The 20,170-nt window shown below is 38.8% G+C and overlaps 1 protein-coding gene across 6 annotated transcripts in view; it reads left to right on the forward strand.

The window, feature by feature from the left end:
- Positions 1-20,170, forward strand: part of LOC132406070 (guanine nucleotide-binding protein G(I)/G(S)/G(O) subunit gamma-7) — a 148,957-nt gene that overhangs the window by 19,869 nt on the left and 108,918 nt on the right. For 3 of the 6 annotated variants that reach the window (XM_059991269.1, XM_059991273.1, XM_059991272.1), the window contains one exon: positions 18,427-18,502. The gene's annotated coding sequence lies outside the window, so the exon portion shown is untranslated. The remainder of the gene's footprint in view (positions 1-18,426; positions 18,503-20,170) is intronic. The other 3 variants (XM_059991267.1, XM_059991270.1, XM_059991271.1) reach the window with 1 other exon arrangement.

Below are 20,170 nucleotides of genomic sequence, written 5' to 3' on the forward strand. Positions count from 1 at the left end.
TCCTCTGTGCACTTCCAGATGAAGGTCGATGCTCAATGTTCCTGCATTGAGTTATTAATACTGGATCAAAGAGCTTAATTGCTTCCTTCTCTGTAACCTGTGATATGTGAAATTGTTTCACCTTCAGAAAACAAGTTTAGTAAAATCACAAGTGAAAATATTCTTTTGTTTTAAATTGTTTAGGGGTAATATAGTGGTCTTGTACCTGTGCAATATAGACCACAAAGGAATGACAAAATTGACCATTGGCTAGATTGAATTGATAAACACTTAACTGAGTTCATGATGACCTGCTCCATTCCATCTGTTCATGATCAAAGATTTATCAAAGATCAAAAATTTATACCTGGAGTATAAATTTTAATTTTGCTGCCCCTTGTGGTCCAAGGTTTAGAACCTAGAATAGTACAAGCCCTTTGGTCTGTGATGTTGTGCCAACCCTTTAAAATTTCTCCAAAATCAATCTAATCTTTAGTCTCACATAGCCCTCCATTTTTTTTGTAATCCATGTGTCTGTGAATTGCTTAATGTCCCTAGTGTATCGGCCTCCACCATAATCCCAGCAGTGTGTTGTAAGCACATACCTGTGTGGGTATTTTTTTTTTAAAAAAGCTACCTCTGACATAACCCCTATGGTTTTTCCAAACAGTTTAGAATTGTGCCTCCTTGAACTAGCCATTGCGTGCGTGCGCGCGCACTATCTTGTCCACCTCTAAGTCGTCTTTTCTTCTCCTCCTCTGCTCCAAAGGGAAAAGCCCCAGCTTGCTCAACCCTTCCTCATAAAGCATATTCTTTAATCCAGACAGCATCCTGGTAAATCTTTGCACCCTCCCTACAGCTTCCACGTCCTTCCTTTTTATAAGGTTCTATAAATGTTGGAAATCTTGAGCAACAGAAACAAAATGCTGGAGGATCTCAGCAAATCAGCAGCAACTGTGGAATGGAATTGTTAAATACCCCATAACTGGGTCACTTACCAGCAAAGATAGAGAGGTCCGTTGAAGTCTGATGGTACTATTTTTAACAGTATTTATTGATAAAAATACACAAAAATAATATCAATGCAAACATACAGATAATATATGTCGTCAATACTAAATTTAAAAGTGTGGGTATAATAATAATCAATAAGAAATAGCTCTATCGTTGTCTAGGGGATAATGTATTGTCCGATGGAAATATAAAAGTCACTCAAGTTCATTCAGACTGCAGCTTTTGGTTGGAGAGAGAGAGAGACGATTTTTTTAGAACTTGCCCGTTTTCCTTTTTATGATGTCGATCCTTCGAAATGTCGTTGGGGCTGGTTTCCCCTTTTAGCTAAAGCCGTTCTTCCATGGTGAGGCCCACCAATTCCGAGGCAAATGGAAAAGGACGGACGTGGGCTTTCCACCGGCTGTCGCTATTACGCTGTCACGGGATTTCTAGCATTTCTCCTGGTGCGTCTAAAGGGGTTGTTTCCCCAGACCTTCTTTTATCCTGACTCACAGGGTCTCAGATGTCAGTCAGGTTGGGATGATGCCATCCCCCAACCAGCCCACTTTGCTCATTCCTTGAGGGCTTCGATGAATAGCACAGTGCTCAATACACAATTCCGTCTCCAAGAGACAATGGCCGTTTCCTGTGGCTTTGTATCGTCGAGGGGCCAGGACATTCCAAACCCCTTGTGGATCCTGCGTGTCTTTCTCTCATTTCCTGGGTCTCCTGACCTGAATTAATAGTGATCTTGTGATTCTCAAAAAGGAGGGGGCTACTTTGTATCCTTCGGCCCCTCAGAGTTGGGGCACAGGTGTAACAGAATAAACTGTCAACGTTTTGGGTAAAGACACTTCATCCAGTCCTAATAAAGGATTTCTGCTCACAACTTTGTTTATTCCCCTCATAGATGCTCTTGACTTGCTCACATCATGTGTGTGAGTTCATTGTGTAGAATCCAGACATGGCAATGTGCTGCCTTTCTAATTTTTTTTTTTAGCAATTTTTCTTTTGATTTTAAAGAAGGCTTCAATCCACAACCTAACTGACATATCATCGATCTAGCTGTGAAGATGGTTGTGTGTAGTCGGTGCATGTGTTCTGACAACAACATATCAAGCTTTATGAAATGATTTAGCTATATTAATTTTAAATTTACACAAGTGAATCTGCAGATGCTGGAAATAAATATAAACCACAAAATGCTGGCAGAACTCAGCAGGCCAGACAGCATCTATGGGAGGAGGTAGTGATGACGTTTCGGGCCAAAACCCTTCATCAGGAGTGAAGTAACATGGGATGGTCGAGAGGGGACAGTTGTAATTTGATTTTACAGTGCTTTTTTCAGCAATTTTGATATTATGGTAGAATCTCGAGGTTTAATATGCATCTAGTAATGTCTTGCTGTGAATTGTGGCATTTAGCCCTGCAATATCCTGCACTAATGCCTTAATATGTTATAGGTTATTCTGACCTCCACTTGTTTATAACTAGCTCCCCATATAGGTGAAATCTGAGTATTGCAGCTCTTGTATTTGACTTTTCCTGTAAAATGCTCATGTTTTCATTGATGTCTTCTGCATTCAGTGGTCCTCGCTGATTGTGACCTCGATCACCAAAACCAAGCAGAGATTTGCTGAATGTTTCATAAAACACCTACACTCAGTCTGGATGGCCATTCCAAGTTCCCAGTTGTAGACCATTTCAACTCCCCTTTCCATTCGTGCATACAAAGTCGCCAAAGAGGACTGGGAAAACTTCAAAAAGCAGCAAAGAACCACTAAGCGAGCAATAAAGGAAAGGAAGATAGGTTATGAAAATAAGCTACCACAAAATATAAAAATGGATAGTAAGTTTTTATAATTGTATAAAGCTGAAGAGCTAAAGTGAACACAAGTCCCTTGGACGATGAGAAAGGGGAATTGATATTGGGTAATGAGGAAATGGCTGAGGCTTTGGATGACTATTTTGCATCAGTCTTCATGGTGGAGGACACTTCTAACATGCCAAAGTGAGATGCTATAGTTGTGGTGGGAGGTGAAGACCTTGATACAATAGTTATTACTAAAGAGGTAGTGCTAAGCAAACTTGTGGGGCTGAAGATAGATAAGTCCCCTGGACCTAATGGGATGTATCCCAGGGTTCTGAAAGAAATGGCAGAAGTTGTAGTAGAGGCTTTAGTGAAAATTTACCTAAATTCTCTGGACTCTGGGCAGGTCCTGACAAAATGAAAGATGGCGAATGCCATGCCACCATTCAAAAAAGGATGTAGGCAAAAGGCAAGTAACTGTAGGCCAGTTAGTTTAACATCTGTAGTTAGGGTAATTCTTGGATTTATTATTAAAGAAGAAATGATAAGGTATCTGGGAAGAAATGGATCTAGCAAAGGCAGGTCCTGACTGACAAACTTACTGGAGTTCCTTTAGGATATAATGAGTACAGTGGATAGAGGGGAACAGATGGATGTTATTTACTTGTATTTCCAGAAGGTGTCACATAAAAGACTTATCTATAAGATAAGTATGGATAGATTTGAGGGGTGATGTATTAGCATGGATAGAGGATTGATTGAAATAAGAAAGCAGAGAGTTGGGCACATGGGTGTTTCTCTGGTTGGCAGTCAATGCTAAGTGGTATGCCATGGGTCAGTGAAGGGCCCCACCTGTTCACTATACATATATATACATTAATGATCTGGAAGAGGGGACCTAGTGTATCTAAGTTTGCTAATGACATAAAAATGAGTGGAACAGCAAATTGTGCAGAAGATACAGAGTCTGCAGAGAGAGAGATATGAGTTGATGTTAAGTGAGTGGGCAAGGGTCTGGCAGATGGAGTACAATGTTGGTAAATATGAGGTCATCCACTTTGGAAGGGAAGATGGAAGATCACATTATTTAAATGGTAAAAAACTGCAGTATTCAACTGTGTAGAGGGGCTTGGGAGTGCTTGTGCGTTAATCCCACAAGGTTGGTTTGCAGGTGTAGCAGGCTAACAAGAAGGCATATGAAGTGTTAGCCTCCATTGCAAGAGGGATTGAATTTATGAGCAGGGAGGTTATGCTGCAATTGTACAGGGTACTGGTGAAGCCACACCTGGAGTATTGCATGCCATTCTGGTTTCCTTACTTGAAGGATATACTGGCTCTGGAGGCAGTGCAGAGGAGGTTCACCAGGCTGTTTCCAGAGATGAGGGGGTTAGACTTTGAGAAAAGATCGAGTTGCCTGGGACTGCACTGCTGGACAACATACAGAAAATGCTGGAGGTACTCAGCAGGCCAGGCGGCATCTATGGAACAAAAGTATAGTCAACGTTTTGGCCTGAAACGTCAACTACATTTTTCCATAGATGCTCCCTGGACTGCTGAGTTCCTCCAGCATTTTCTGTGTGTTGCTTGGATTTCCAGCATCTGCAGATTTTCTGTTTGTAATCTGTACTTGCAGGAATTCAGAAGGATGAGAGGAGATCTTACAGAGACATAACATTGTGAAAGGGGTAGAGAAGATAGAGGCAGGAAAGTTGTTTCCACTCGTAGGTTAGACTAGAATTAGGGGACGTGGCCTCAAGATTTGAGGGAGTACATTTTGGATAGAGATGAGCAGGAATTGCTTTTTCCAGAGAGTGTGGAATTCTCTGCCCAATGAAGCAGTGGAGGCTGCCTCAGTGAACTTAAGACAAGGTTGGCTAGATTTTTGTATAGTAGGGAAAATTGTGGGTTATGGGGAAAAAGGAAGGTAGGTGGCCTACTCCTGCTCCTATTTTTTTATGTTCTTATTCCCACGCAACCTGTCCATCCTTGGCTTTTTCTACTGCTGGGATGAAGCCCAATGCAAATTGGAGGAACAACAACTTGTATTCTGCTCGGGTAGTCTCCAAACCAATGGTATGAAAATTGACACACACACAAAATGCTGGTGGAACGCAGCAGGCCAGGCATCATCCATAAGCAAATTTCCTCGTGTTTGCATGAAAATTGAGTTTACCCTCATCCTCCCTCCCACCCCTTCATTCCCTTCTGATGCTTTGATGTTTTTCCTGCATTTTTGTCTCCCTTCCCCCTTTCCAACTACCCTCAATTCTCTACCTCCCCCCCCGCAACCCTCTTTCACTTATCTTTGCCCCTTTTCTTGTCCTGGTTCCATCTATTTCACACACATTTCCTCTCCCTCTTTCTCCCCCCCCCCCACCCCAAAAAGAACCTCCAGTTTCAACTGTTAATTTACCTTGCTCTTCTCTAATGCTTCCCATTCTCACCTCCTTACTTGCTGGAATCTCACTCTGGAATAGTTTTGTGTTCCTGCTTCTCTCACTAGCTGTCTTTCTTCCACTACCTCCCCCCCCCCCCCCCAGCTTTCCACCTTTCACCATCTTTTTTATTACTTTATCTTTGTCTCTACTTGCCACATCCTCCCAGCTTCATGCTGCTACCCTACCTGCCACTAGCTGCCTTCTTGCACTGCTCAGTGCCTTGCTACTCCCTCCTCTGTGCTGGCTATCTTACCTCTCCACTCTCAGTCGAAGGAACTTGGTCTGAAATGCTGACGGTTTATTCTTTTCCATAAATACTGCCTGACCTGCTGAGTTCCCCTAGTGCAGGGGTCAGCAACCTTTACCACTGAAAGAGCCACTTGGACCCGTTTCCCACAGAAAAGAAAACACTGGGAGCCGCAAAACCCGTTTGACATTTAAAATGAAATAACACTGCATACAACATTTTGTTTTGCCTTTATGCTATGTATAAATAAACTATAATGTGTTGCATTTATGAAATTGATGAACTCCTGCAGAGAAAACGAAATTACATTTCTGCATGCAACAAAAACATTTTGAACTCCGAAAAAAAAATGTTGGGTTGAAGGTTACTTTTAAGTAAAATACTTAACGTCTATTTGAGTCCTTCTTGTATTTATGAAAAATGCCAAACTTAAATTTGCCGCCAGCAGCAAACCAAAAATAACGTCAGCCAGCTGTCAACCTGAAAAATAAAAGGACTATTTCACTGAACAATGAAAACATATGAATATACGTAAAATAATAGGCAATTAAAATATTTATCATACTTGGTCAGGTTGACTCACACCTGACAATGCAGTCGTATTCAGTAGGGATGGATCGATGCTTAGGGGAGTGACCGGGAAGGATATTGTGTTTTTTTCCTCTCTGAACTCACAGAAGCGTTTCCCAAACGATGTTTGCATTGCGATGATTGCAGAATGTAAATACTCCGAATTTATCATGTCGTGACCTTGTTTGAACTCTCTCAAATTGGGGAAGTGAGACAATGTGCCTTTCTGTAAATCTCTGGCAAGCACTGTCAACTTGCGCTCGAATGCCAAAACATCCTCCAACATGTGCAGGGCTGTACATCCTTACCCCTGAAGAGCTGTGTTCAGCGTGTTCAGGTGCGCTGTCATGTCTACCATGAAGTGTAGCTTTTCCAGCCACTCTGGCTGTTCCAGCTCAGGAAAGGTGGGCCCTTTGCTGCCCAGGAAAGTTTTCACTTCTTCCAGACACGCGACAAAGCGTTTCAGCACCTTCCCTCTGGACAGCCAGCGATAAAAACACGTTGTAGCGGTGTGCTACACGCAGTCAGTAAACTGCAGTCAAAGATAGCTTTATTCGAACTAAACAGCCTTGCTTTTAAGCCTCCCTCAACCCGCCCCCCCATGGGCGCGGATGCTGCAAAAGACATGTACTCACAAACCCCCGTAGGCTATCTCCCTTAGCCTGAACACTGGCTAATTGTGAGCCGGTTTGGATGTGTCAGGAAATGGGTCGCCACAACGTCTTAATTAGATTGTACAAGATCACCATAATCTTCAAATTTAGAATTACATTTCAAAAACTAACAAACTAACATAAAATACATTTTAATTAAATACTGACCAATTATTTCCCAAAGCAACGGGGAGCCGCAGTACAGACGTAAAAGAGCCACATGTGGCTCCGGAGCCGCGGGTTGCCGACCCCCGCCCTAGTGTCTTGTGTGTGTTGCTCTCCACTCAGTCCTGATGTATGGTTTTGATCTGAAATATTGTTGCTTGACCCACTGAATTCCTCTGTGTTGCTGGTGTCTTATGGGGTTAAAATCTTATTCTCCTGCATTCATGATTAGTCTTCTGTTCAGAAGTAATATTGTGTTATGTGTTAACTTTAAAGTTAAAATTTGTCAAAAATGAAATCTGGTTCTAAAGATGGAAAACACAAAGGCACTGCAGATATTGGTGCCTGGAATAGAAATCTATTGTTTGAACTTTGTAGTCAAGCAGCATGGCCGTATATGTTTAGTTTGGTGGGGGGGGGGGGGGGACGAGCACAGAGGAATTGTTGGTATTTTGGGTTGAAACTCTGTCTCAAAACCATGGTTCAGCTCTTTTGTGAAAGCACGCTCTGTGAAGATACTCGGGCAGCACCACCTGCCTGCCATCTTGCACTCTTTAGGAGTCCACCAATTGCATTGGTATCCTCTATTGCCACTCCCTTCTTCCCATGCTAGCCATCACACTCCTCCACTCAGTCCAGATGCAACGTTTTGGTCTCAAATGTTGACAATTTATTTCCTCCCACCAATACTGCTTGACCTGCTGAGTTCTTACAGCATTTTGCTCCAGAATCCAGCATCTTCAGTTTCTTGTCTGCCCTGGAAGATGCTTTTTTTTGTGTGGAAGTTTTTTCTTGGATTTGCCATCTTGCATGAACATCTTTGTTCTACCCCACCATTTTATTCCACTTGCCTGGATTGTGCATGCAGCTATAATGAGCAACTGATGGGCAGGTATGATTGTGATTTCAATTTTGTTATTTCATGTCATCTGTTTGGGAAAGCTGAGGGGAAAAGAGGTACTAACATGTAACTAAAATGTGAAAAGCAAAAGTAGTTGAAATTTGCTGAAGTTTTGAAATAAAATAAATCCTCAGCATGTCAGGAAACATTAGTGGACAAAGAGTTAAAGTTCTAGTTCTGTGAGGTGTGATCATGAAATTTGTTATTTTTTGTGTATTTTGAGTATTTCTAAACCTTGGCAGTACTGTTGCAATTCTCAAAGTTGTAGAAGTACTAACGTACCCATGACAAATCATGATAAGCTATTTCTTGTAGCAAGTTGCTCAACTCAATAATGGAACCTTAGCCAAAAGCTTTGAGGAATGAGGTCCATCACAGAATTTTGTACAACTAAACATTTTTCAAATTAATGAGCTTGCAGACTTGAACTTTGGATTCTTCATTATGTAAAGGAACCTGCAGCTAAATTTTGCACAGAAAGGTTTCCAAAAAAAGTCTATGGATATTTAGTTGCATAAATATTATACAGGAAATTTCTGATGTTCATTCAACAAAGGATTCGTTTGTGATCATGTAAGGGGAGTTAGATGGAGTATTTTAGTCCAAAAAAAATCACACCTATGATATCATAGCATTTACTCAGTACTCCACTGAAGTGTTGGCCTCCAATTGTACACTTTGGAATAAGGCCTGCATTGGTCTTCTGTCTCTCAGTGGAGGCTGATTCCCATTAATGTTGAAGATATCTGGTTCAAACTCCATCAGTGACCAAAATAATTTGGAAGAAGCATGTATGGAGGGAATTCATGAGCATTGGAGGGGGAAAGAAAATGTATTAGGTAGAGAGGACTTTTGTGCTTGGATGTGGTCTTTTTTGATCCTGTTTCAATTCCACCTGCTGTCATTGGATCTGTAGAATTCATATACCAACAGAAACAAGCTGTTAACAGAATGTAGAGTCCTTCAAATATTGGAGAAGGAGACTTTAGAATGCTTTGTATGCAATTTAACAACTCTTGAAAATTATATGTGGTTAAATTGACAAGATGGAGGGTTGCATTGGGGGTGCAATTTTTGAGTGGTAATTGTAGTTAAAGTGATTACAGTATATTCCAGTTGTACAATATACACTACATTTCTTTCTACATTTAAAGAACTTGTGCAAGGGGGATTCTGGAAATGAAAAAATTGCTTGCTTATTGGATAGTGGATCCTTGAGGGCTATGGAGAATCATTGGGTATATTCAGGGAAGATATGGTGGATTTTTGCATATTAGGGAACCAAAATATTTGATTTTAGTGCAGAAAAATGACAATTAAATGATAAGCTGAATGGCAGGGGCGAAGGATAGAAATGTCCTCACCTGAGTTTTAATTAGTGTCTTATACTTTGAAGTGAGATTGACCTTTTGCTCATCCCAGCAAAACATTTGTAGAGGCATAATATGATGAGGAATAGTCAGCATGTCTTTGTCAAAGGCAGTTGTGCCTTACGAGCCTGGTTGAACTTTTTGAGGCTATGATTAAACACATTGAAGATAGAGCAGTAAATGTAGTGTATATGGATTTCAGCAAGGCATTTGATAAGGTACCCCATGCAAGGCTTATTGAGAAAGTAAGGAGGCATGGGATTCAAGGGGACTTTGCTTTGTGTATCCAGAATTGGCTTGCCCACAGAAGGCAAAGAGTGGTTGCAGATGGGTCATATTCAGCATGGAGGTTGGTGACCAGTAATGTGCCTCGGGGATCTGTTCTGGGACCTCTCCTCTTTGTGATTTTTATAAATGACCTGGATGAAAAAGTGGACGGATGGATTAGGAAATTTGCTGATAACACAAAGGTTGGGGGTGTTGTGAATAGTGTGGAGGGCTGTCAGAGTTTACAGTGGGACATTGATAGGATGCAAAACTGGGCTGAGAATTGGCAGATGGAGTTCAACCCAGATAAGTGTGAGGTGGTTCATTTTGGTAGGTCAAATACGATGGCAGAATATAGTATTAATGGTAAGACTCTTGGCAGTGTGGAGGATCAGAGGGATCTTGGGGTCCGAGTCTATAGGACAATCAAAGCTACTGCGCAGGTTGACTGTGGTTAAGAAGGCATATGGTGCATTGGCCTTCATCAACTGTGGGATTGAGTTCAAGAGCCGAGAGGTAATGTATAAGACTCTGGTCAGACCCCACTTGAAGTACTCTGCTCAGTTCTGGTCACCTCACTACAGGAAGGATGTGGAAAATATAGAAAGGGTGCAGAGGAGATTTACAAGGATGTTGCCTGGATTGGGGAGCATGCTCTATGAGAACAGGTTGAGTGAACTTGGTGTTTTCTCCTTAGGGTGACAGAGGATGAGAGGTGACCTGATAGAGGTGTATAAGATGATGAGAAGCATTGACCGTGTGGATAATCAGAGGCTTTTTCCCAGGGCTGAAATGGCTAACGTGAGAGGACAGTTTTAAGGTGCTTGGAAGTAGGTACAGAGGAGATGTTAGGGGTAAATTTTTACTATGCAGAGAATGGTGTGTGCATGAAATGGACTGCCACTGATGGTGGTGGATACGATGGATTTTTTAAGATCCTCCTGGATAGGTACATGGAGCTTAGAAAAATAGAGGGCTGCGGGTAACCCTAGGTAATTTCTTTTTTAAATCTTTTTTATTAATTATTGTTAAAGATCAACAAAAAAAAATACATTAAGGTAATTAAGTCAATGTCATTATGTACAATGAAGAAGTAAATTGGCAATTAACTGATTAACAAAGCTAAGCAATATATCAATAATAAGAAAAAATAAAGCATTAGGAATAAAGAACCCCTACTAACTTAAAAAAAAACAAAAAAAAGCTCATTGGGAACACAACCCCAGAGCTATACATCATACAAGCTTCCATTGAAGAAAAACATCAATCCGCCAGCTCAAATCCATTTAAACAAAAATTGGAAGAAAATCATATTAATTAACTCAAATCAGATGATAGTAGTGGGCAAATGAACCCCACCTTTTCTCAAAATCAAATCGAGGATCAAAAGTTCGATTTGATTTTCTCCAAACTAAGACATAGCATCACCTGAGAGAACCGGTGTAGCAAAGTAGCAGCAGAAGCATCATTCCATTTCAACAAAATAGCCCTTCTGGCTAATAATGTAACGAATGCAATTACGTGTTGGTCTAATAGAGAAATACCATGAATATATTGAAGGATAATAGAAAACAAAACTATTTATTAGGATGTAAATTAACTTTTAAAACTTTAGAAATTGTAGAGAAAATAAATTTCCAAAAATGTTTCAATACAGAACACAACCAAAACATGTGTGTCAATGTGGCTGTCTTGGTTTTACATCAGTCACACTGACTATCAACATTAGAAAACATTTTAGACAGTCTCTCCTTTGCCAAATAGTAACGATGTACAATTTAAAATTGAATTAAAGAGTGACTGGCACAGATTGAAGAAGAGTTTTCCAACTTCAGAATCTGCAACCAATCCCCTGTTATCAAGGTCATATTAAGCGCTCTCTCCCAATCTTCCTTAATCTTAAGTGATGGGTAATTGTGCTGTTGTAACAATAAATTATAAATTTTCCCAATAAAACCTTTCACTAAAGGGTTCATTTTTAAAATAATATCTAACAGGTCAGAATCCTGTATATATGGAAAATTAGTTAAATATTCTTGTAATAAGTGTCTGACCTGAAGATATTGCAGGAAATGTGAATACAAGAGAGAGTATTTAGTTACTAATTTCTCAAAAGACATCAATCAGCCATCTTGGAACAGATCCATGAAGGAATAAACTCCAAAGAAGAAAGGTAGGATCACTTAATGAAAGTTTAAATAAATAATTTCAATAAATTAAACTAAAAAGTTTAAATTGAGATTAAAAAAATTACAAAACTGGAACCAAATTCATAATGACTGCTTAATCACAGGGTATAAATTTAAATTAGTAATTTTGACCAGTTGTACAGGTAGAGAAGCTCCTAATAACGAGGTTAAGTGAAACTGTTTCACAGCATTCAATTCCAAATCAGCCTGTGGTCATTTATTTTTATCAGCTCAATATAACCAAAAACACATAATATATATTAACAGCCCAATAATACATCCTTTTTCAATTTTTGTAAATGATATTTACCAATTCTTGGTCTTTTATTATTCCAAACAAAAGCTGAAATAATAGTCAACCTGATCAAAAAAACTTTAGTTTTTTAAAAAAAAGTGATATTTTGAAATACATAAAAAATTTTGGTAAAATCAACATTTTAACTGCATGAATTTGGCTGGCTAACAAAAGTGTAAGTGGATTCCATCTACAAAATAATTGCTTCACTAAATCCCCTAAAGGAACCAAATTAGCTTCAAAAAGCTAATTTTTAGTAATAATAATACCTAAATATTTAAATGAGTCCGTAACTCTAAAAGGAATGTCATCATATATAGAAGCAGAATTGTTTAGGGGAAATAATTCACTTTTGTGAAGGTTTAGTTTATATCCTGAAAACTTTCCAAATCGTTTAATAGTTTCAATAAACTAGGAATGGATTCTTTAGGATTTGAAATATAAACTAGAGATGGTCAGCATTAAGGGAGATCTTATGAATAGTCCCATTTATGAAAATTCCATGAATATCTTTCGCTTCATGAAGTACAATAGCCAAGGGTTCCAGCACCAAATTAAATAACAAGGGACTTAACGGACATCCTTGTCTCGTACCCAGCGAAAGCCAAAAAAAAATAAATTTGCAATTATTAGTAATAACAGTAGCAATAGGGCTTTTATATACCATTCTGATCCACTTACTAAAATTAATACCAAAGCCAAATTTCTCTAAAATGTTAAGTAAGTATTTCCATTCAACCCTGTCAAATGCCTTTTCAGCATCGAGAGAGACAACAGATTGGGGAGTCTTAGAGAACATTAGAGAAGGAATAATGGCCCTTTACAAAACATGTTTGGTCTTGAGAGTTAATTTCAACTAAAATATTTACTTTCTCTAGTCGATTAGCCATTATTTTTGAAATAATTTTAGCATCCACATTTAATAATGAAATAGGTCTATATGAAGCACAGTCAGTAGGGTCTTTACCTTTTGAATTAAAGAAATAGAAGCTTCATAAAATGTGGGAGGTATCTCTCCTATCAAAAATAATCAAGCATTTCCAACATGTATGGAGAAAGCAATTTTTCACTTTTTTTTTATAAAATCCTACAGAATAACCATCCAGTCCAGGAGCTCTACCAGGTTGCATGGAAAAAATAGCTTTCTGAATTTCGTTTTCAGTAATAGGAGCATCAAGAGTTTGTTGATCTTCAACAGAAATTCGAGGAAAATCAATCTTTTGTAAAAAGGCGTACATCTTGGAAGAATCAACTGGAAACTGAGATTTATAAAGTTCAATGTAAAAGTCTTAATTTTTTAAATGTCTTCATGATTACATGCTAAACTACAGTCTCCCTTACGAATTTTTAAAAATTTGTCTTTTAGCTTTAGCTGCTTTTAATTGAGATACTAATAGCTTATTATTTTCATCTCCAAACACATGAAATTGACTTTTCAATTTAAACAAATTTCTTTCAATAGGATAAGTTAATAATTATATTGTGGTTGGAGTTCAACTCTGAATAAATCAATGTTAGGAGAGATTGCATAAATGCTATCCAAGTCTTTAATTTGTTTTGAAATCTTAACTAACTATTTTTGTCTGTTTCTTAAGCTTAGCTAAATAGGAGATTATCTGACCACGCAAATATGCTTTAAATGTATCCTATTTAATCAATTTCGATGCATCTCCCATATTAGTAAAAAGGGGAAAAAATCTTTTATCTGAGTCTCAATAAATTTGATGACGTCCAAACTTTGTAATTTTCTGGAAAACACCAAGGCAAATTTGCAATAACGACATCATTCAATTCGAAAGCTAAACTTAAAGGCGCATGATCCTAGAAAACGGTAGCATAATATTCATATTTCTGGACTTTGGACAGAAATCGGGGATCAGCTATAAAAATAATCGATTCTCGAATATTTTTGTGAACATGTGAAAAAAAGAATAATCTCTATCATTAGGATGTAAATGTCTCCAAACTTCAACCAGGCCAAAATCAATTAAAAAAGTGTTAAGTGATGCAGAATAACTTGGAAGCCACTGATTGGTTGAACTCTTGTCAATCAAAGGATTTAAACAGCAGTTGAAATCACCACCCATTAACAAATCCTCATTTAAATCCGGCAATAAAGCAAATACATTTTTTTTTAAAAAGAAGAATCATCCACATTAGGTCCATGTAGATTAACCAGGACAATTTTTCTATTACAAATTGTTCCTTTAACAATTAAAAATCTACCATTAATATCTGGCACAATGTCTTGGATGAATAAAATATTAGATTTAATAAAAATAAATACTCCTTTTGTTTTATTTTGACAAGTAGCATGAAATTGTGAAGGCCCTTCCACATTTTTTAAAAAAAATCTGTTTTGATGTGTGTTTCTTGAGCAAAAATTATATTGGGTTGGAATTGATTAATGATTTTTAAAGTCTTTTGCTTAATAGGATGATTCCAACCACATATGTTCCAACTTGTAACGTTTATCTGTTTAGTTACCTTTTTTTTAAAAACTTAACACATAAATACACGCATACCAGCGCGGGCTAATCAAAACTGGCGATGATAAGTATAACCATATCCATGCTCCGGAACTCCGTAATGGGAAAAAAATACAATAAAGAAAAGTAAAGTTAATCCTACATTTAATCTTATAACTCGGAACTAACCCCAGTCCTCCCTCCACCCCGAAAAGCCCAAAATTCGGCAAAAAAAGCCGAAATACATCCCCACAGAAGTTTAAGAAAAAAGAGCAAACTCCGCAAGCTGCCCATTTTATAATGGTGATTTTAAAAGCTTTCCTCAATTCCTCCCCCCAGTTACAAAAAAAAACATGGCCTTAAAATATGAAAGCCCCGCAAAAGAAAAAAATTGTTTCTGCATTCCTCAGCTTATTTTTAAGGATTAAGTATAAACAATCTCCAAAAACACCAAAACAATAAAATTAAACCAAGAGAAGAATGTCTATGCAATCTCTAATGAAGAAAAATCAGTGCCATTTTCCATTTGACTTACACACCCAATGAAAAACTGTTTTTAGAGAAAAAACTATCTACTAAGCATTCCTGTAATTCGCTCAGTAGACCAAACAGATTTCGGAAGTCATTCATCAGTCACATCAGAAAGTTCACATCTTCTTTAAATGGTCCATCGATCAAAGGACACCTTAAGCAAATCAGAGATCTTCAAAAACTTATTTTCTTTCCGAAATAACAATTATTCAGCATACCTAAAACCATTCAAACCTTGGCTGCAACCTAAATAGTGTTAACGTAGTCCAGTGCCTCTTTGGGATCCAGAAAAACATGTGGAGTCAAATCTTTGGGAAATAATTTTAATCGGGCTGAATAGTGAAGTGATGGGAATAATCTCTTATCATAGGCTATCTTCATGACTGGAGCAAATTTAGACCGCAGGTCCATAACTTCCCATGGATAATCTTCATAAAAACAAATCTTGGAACCCTTGAATTTAAAAACTCTGTTTCCTTGCATATTTCATGATTTGGTCTTTAGCTTTGAAACAAAGAAAGCAGAACAAAACTGACCTTGGTTTATTCGGAATCTGGGATTTTGAAGTGAAAATTCTATGCGTTCTTTCGATATTGGGAGGTTGAGGTAAAATATCTGGAAACAGAGGTTGAAACAAGTTAGCAAAATAGTCCAATAAATCTCCACTCTCAGATCCTTCCTTCAGTCCAACAATTGGAATATTAGTCCAACGAGATCTTGCTTCCAAATCAATAACCTTACGTTGCGACTTTTCCAAGCGGGCTGAAATATCTGCTATCTGATGCTTCGTCTCTTTAAATTCAGAATTCAAGGAAATAATATTTTCCTGCATAAATTGAAAACTCTCTCGTAACGACTTCATCTCAGAAGAGGTTGCATCAAGATTTACCGTGTTGTCTATTTTCCTGTCAAGAACATAGAAACATAGAAAATAGGTGCAGGAGTAGTCCTTTTGGCCCTTCGAGCCTGCACTGCCATTCAGTATGATCATGGCTGATCATCCAACTCAGAACCCTGTACCTGCTTTCTCTCCATACTCCCTGATCCATTTAGCCACAAAGGCCATATCAACTTCCTCTTAAATATAGCCAATGAACCGGCCTCAACTGTTTCCTGTGGCAGAGAATTCCACAGATTCACCACTCTCTGTGTGAAGAAGTTTTTCCTCATCTCGGTCCTAAAAGGCTTCCCCTTTATCCTTAAACTGTGACCCCTCGTTCTGGACTTCCCCAACATTGGGAACAATCTTCCTGCATCTAGCCTGTCCAATCCCTTTAGAATTTTATACGTTTCAATAAGATTCCCCCCCCCTCAGTCTTCTAAATTCCAGCGAGTATAAGCCCAGTTGATCCAGTCTTTCTTCATATGAAAGTCCTGCCATCCCAGGAACCAATCTGGTGAACATTCTTTGTACTCCCTCTCTGGCAAGAATGTCTTTCCTCAGATTAGGGACCCAAATCTGCACACAATACTCCAGGTGTGGTCTCACCAAGGCCTTGTGCAACTGCAGTAGAACCTCCCTGCTCTGTACTCGAATCCTCTTGCTATGAATGCCAACATACCATTTGCCTTTTTCACTGTCTGCTGTACCTGCATGCCCACCTTCAATGACTGGTATACAATGACACCCAGGTCTCATTGCACCTCCCCTTTTCCTAATCGGCCACCATTCAGATAATAATGTTTTCCTGTTCTTGCCACCAAAGTGGATAACCTCACATTTATCCACATTAAATTGCATCTGCCATGAATTTGCCCGCTCGCCTAACCTATCCACGTCACACTGTATCCTGTTAGCATCCTCCTGACAGTTAACATTGCTGCCCAGCTTTGTGTCATCCGCAAACTTGGAAATGCTGCATTTAATTCCCTCGTCTAAATCATTAATATATATTGTAAACAACTGAGATCCCAGCACTGAGCCTTGCGGTACCCCACTAGTCACTGCCTGCCATTCTGAAAAGGTCCTGTTTATTCCCACTCTTTGCTTCCTGTCTGCCAACCAATTGTCTATCCACATCAATACCATACCCCCATCAGTGAATGTTCTAAATGGTCAGCCCAAACAGGCATACCCTCTGATTTTTCTTTCGAAGTTTTCCCATTTCCATTGCTGGATTCAGGAAGCTGCTTTCTACTTAAAGATTGTGACATAATAACAACTATTCCCCTATAAGATCCGACAAATAGAAGTTTAAAAATTCAAAGTTTAAACTGGGGAAAAGGAAGAGTTCATTGTAGCCACACAAAATGTGTGTCACTGCATTAGGCAGTAGGTGTTGTGTCAACCCTAGGTAATTCTAAAGTACATGCTTGGCACAGCATTGTGGGCCAAAGGGCCTGAATTATGCTGTAGGTTTTCTATATTTCTAATTCAAAATGAACCTAGAACTACTAGTTTAAATGCTCCTTGGGCAGTTTTGGAAAAATGCAAAGCTGGGAATTCTGAGGACCCTGTTGGCATCATATTCAAATGGGCTTATTGTGCCTTCTGAAGACCAGTGCAGCCAGAGGTTGCAGTTGTAGGCATCTGGCTGCACTGGTCTTCAGAGGGAACAATGGGTCTGACTGCATATGATGCCAACAGGTTCAGCAGGGTAGATCAGTTTGCATAATCATAAGATTTTGCAGCACAGAAGGGAGTCAGTATGAGATCAAAAAGCGGCAGAGGTTGCGGGGAAACACCTTTTTTCTATGCTTCTTGGAGATTGTGCTTCTCTATCTGAAATTATCCTTTTCAAAGTTCTTGTTGGGTGTTCATTAAAGACATTTTGCAACAAGTCAGGATATTGAGGTTGTGTTGGTGTTTTTAATTGATTGGAAAATAGTATATCAAGTGATACATATTAATATTATGGTTAATGTTCAGTGATAACCTGGTTCTTGTGGTCCAAATTCTAAATTTGGGAATAACGGGAAGTGTTGCATCAAAAAATTTGAGCTACCAACTACAGCCTTTCTTGGCTGATGAGTAGCTGGTATTCTTAATTACATAAATAATAACAAAGCAAAGACTAGGCTGGAAGGTGGAGAAATTACTAAAGGCATATTTAGCATTGAAGAGACAATCATCAAAAATCATTAGCAAAAATGTACTGCTGCTGCAAAATAAGTATCACCTTATAAGCCTGATTCTGAATCAAAACAGCTTAAAGTTGTTACTGTTGTTAAATGAGTACATTCCAATGACTGAATTATGTTTCAACTAGAATAGCATTTGCACTATTACTATAACAAATCCCCAATGTTTTAATTCTTATCAGCCCTGTAATGGTTGAGACAGTTGTTGCTTTACTTGGTTTGGTATGATTGATGCCATTAGCGATAGCCATAATCAAGAGCTTAGGATACTGATCCATGTTTAACAGTAATCAGAGGACTCACTGTCCCTATATTTTCTCTTAAAGGTGGTTCAATATGTTAGTTTTTTTTATATATATTTTGACTAATGTCAGCAGTATTGGAAATGCTTTTGGTGTTTGTTAAATTAGTCTTTGTACATAAAATACAAATTTTACCTGTGCAAACTTAACTTTTTTCTTATTTCCAGAAACTGTTCATTTCTGTTGGGACATTACGTGAAATATCAACACTTCCACTTGGATCAACTAAGGTTGGTGCTTTATGTAAGTGCATAAATGGGTCAGTTAACTTAATTGATGAAATCTTACTTTAATGCAAATTGCTATGCTTATTTTTGCCAGTGATATTTGTCCCAGACTTTATGGTTCTTTTCCTGGATACCATAAAAGACTAAGCAAGGAAGTATTGATGTCTTCCAATGGTCAGAACCAGAAATGTTCACTATTGTTGTATTACTTTTGTTTTCTTCCCTTCCCCCTCCCGGATTGATTCAGTATCAAACATTATCTTGACATCTCAGCATAGCTACATTTTGAGGGGTGAGGCCAATCCTAAGATCAATCAATGGTCTATTTTGAGTAAATTGATTTTTTGTTTGTTGATGAAGTGCTGTAAATGGACATGGTGCCCTTTGTTGGGGAGAAAATTGATCAGGCTCCTAATTCCAGACCTAATTCTTGCAGTTGGTAACATGATTCTGTGGGTGTCAAACTGGCATGGGTTTGATCCAACACTTTTTTTTAAAACAGCTGCACTGTCAAACCATTGCTGAGCAGGATATTTTTACCTGGCTTGCAAACTGCACTGAACTTTAAGTATCTCGTTGGTAATAAGCACACTATGAATATTTAGAATAAAAATTGAAATATCACATTATTTTTATTTTAGCACAAAGATGAGAAATCTGAAGATGCTGGAAATCTAAGCAACACACAGAATGCTAGAGGAGATCAGCGGGCCAGGCAGCGTCTATGGAGAAATGTCAGCTGTTTACTATTTTCCATAGATACTGCCTGGCCTGTTGAGTTCCTCCAGCATTTTGTTTCTTTTGATTTACTTATTAATTGAACGGTGTAATGAAATACAGTACAACATTTTCTTCAAACTTTTTCTAGCTGCATCCAATTATAGCTGCACGACAGCAATGGCTAAATGCTCGAGAGCATTTCAGTTAATGAGCAGCTTAGAGGGAACGGTGGTTTGCTGCACCATAATGCAGAGAGCAGAAACCTATTTATAGATGGAATCAACAAATTTTGACATCAGTAATAATTGAGCTTTTTATGGCAGAATAGTGAGGTATTGTTCATGGGCTGTTCAGAAATCTGACAGGTAGAAGCTGTATCTTGCTCTGGTCTTCTGCCTGCCCTGGATCTTTTCATTGCTAGCTGCCAATGAGACATCAACCATTCCAACTTTTCTCTCCTCTTCTAACCTCACTCCTTCCAAGCACACTGATCTCCACTCTCTCTGCACTAGTCCTAACTTCACATCGAACCCACGGATAAGGGATGTGTTGGTGGACTGACCTCTGCCTTGCTGAGGCCAGGTGGCAATTCTGACACCACCTTTTACTTACCCCTTGAACAGGACCCCACTAAAGAGCACCCAGGCATTTGTCACCTGCACCATCATTGGCCTTATTAACTCTGGGGATCGCCCATCCATTGTCAGTGACCTCATAATTCCCTTACCCTGTACCTTCCATTTCTTCCTCCTTCCCAAGATCCATAAATGTGCCTGTCCAAGTAGGACATTGTTTCTGCTTGTTCCTGCCCCACTGAACAAGTATCTTCACACCTCATCTTTGTTTATTCCCTTGGTTCAGTCCATTCCTACCTACATCCATGACATTTCACACACTCTTAATTCTTTCAATGACTTCAAGTTCCCTGGTCCTGTTCATCTTATTTGTGCTATGGATGCCCATA

The sequence above is a fragment of the Hypanus sabinus genome, chromosome 16, assembly GCF_030144855.1.
Source record: "Hypanus sabinus isolate sHypSab1 chromosome 16, sHypSab1.hap1, whole genome shotgun sequence".
Classification (NCBI taxonomy): domain Eukaryota; kingdom Metazoa; phylum Chordata; class Chondrichthyes; order Myliobatiformes; family Dasyatidae; genus Hypanus; species Hypanus sabinus.